Raw genomic sequence first — 288 nt, forward strand, 5'->3', positions numbered from 1 at the left:
GTCCGGATCAGAGGAGGACGTCCGCACTCCCTTGAAGTGCGAACGTCCCTCCATTCGTCACCGTACGGCGAGGGTGCATCTCCACCCCAGCGTCTCCGATCACTTTCCCTCCCTGGCAAGTCCGCTGAATTCCTGTTTTTCGGTGAGATCGATTTTGTGTGAAGTTTTGGGTGATCTCGCCGGAAAACTGGAATTCAGCGGACTCGCCGGGGAGGTAAAGTGTTTGGGGACACTGCTGGAGTCCGCTGGGGTGGAGGCGCGCTCTCGCCGGCGTCGTACGGTGGCGAA

Source organism: Fragaria vesca, linkage group LG7 (assembly GCF_000184155.1).
Source record: "Fragaria vesca subsp. vesca linkage group LG7, FraVesHawaii_1.0, whole genome shotgun sequence".
In the NCBI taxonomy this organism is placed as follows: domain Eukaryota; kingdom Viridiplantae; phylum Streptophyta; class Magnoliopsida; order Rosales; family Rosaceae; genus Fragaria; species Fragaria vesca.